We start from the raw sequence: 771 nt of genomic DNA, 5'->3' as shown, positions 1-771 counted from the left end.
GCCCGCGGCCCGCGCAGGACAAAGGCGGCAGCGCCCCCGCGTGGCCACGCCCAGGGCGGGGCTTAGGCCGGAAGGGGGCGGCCCGCCCGGACAGGTCGTCTAGGCAACGGCTCGCTCCGCTCCGGCTCCTCCAAAGCCCTAAATCCGGGTGCCATGGGGGAGGGCAGGGCGCGAGAGGGCGCGGGCGCTCAAGATCAGCCGCCCGGGGGATGGCGGTCTTTCCAAGTGGAAGGGGACGAATGGAGAGCGCGCGACAGGGCACAGGACGGCGAGGGGATAGGGTCACGGGAGGCGTCGCTCCTGCCGGCTCGCTTTCCGCAGGGATTCGGCCCTGAGGAGCAGTTCCCCTCCCGGGGCCCTTTGTCTCCGAGCTTTTCTAAACTGAGCTGCAGGAGGCAACACAAAGGGAGGGCGGTGGCGAGAGGCGCAGGCGCAGGAAGTGCGGAGGCTGCTGGGAGTGGTGGTCCCACCTCGCGACGGTTCGTTCCCTCTCGCGCAGAGCCCCAGCGCGCTTGCGCGATTACTTCCGCCTCTATTAGGCCCGCCCTCTCTACCCGCCTCCGGAGGAACCGTCTCTAGTTGTACAAGCCCCGGAGGAGTTACCCACTGTTACCACGCCTCTCCTTCGTCCTCATTGGCTACCGAGGTAAGAGCGAAAAGTGGATTGGCTCTAGGAGTTGCCACTTCTGTTCCGGACACTACTTATACCGCACTGCGGGGCGGGGTGAGGAGTAAAGCTGGGGGGCACGGAGGCGGTACTCCTTGTGTGTC

This window comes from Chinchilla lanigera, unplaced genomic scaffold (genome assembly GCF_000276665.1).
Source record: "Chinchilla lanigera isolate Chin_1 unplaced genomic scaffold, ChiLan1.0 scaffold00003, whole genome shotgun sequence".
Classification (NCBI taxonomy): domain Eukaryota; kingdom Metazoa; phylum Chordata; class Mammalia; order Rodentia; family Chinchillidae; genus Chinchilla; species Chinchilla lanigera.
This window is presented reverse-complemented; position numbering follows the sequence as displayed.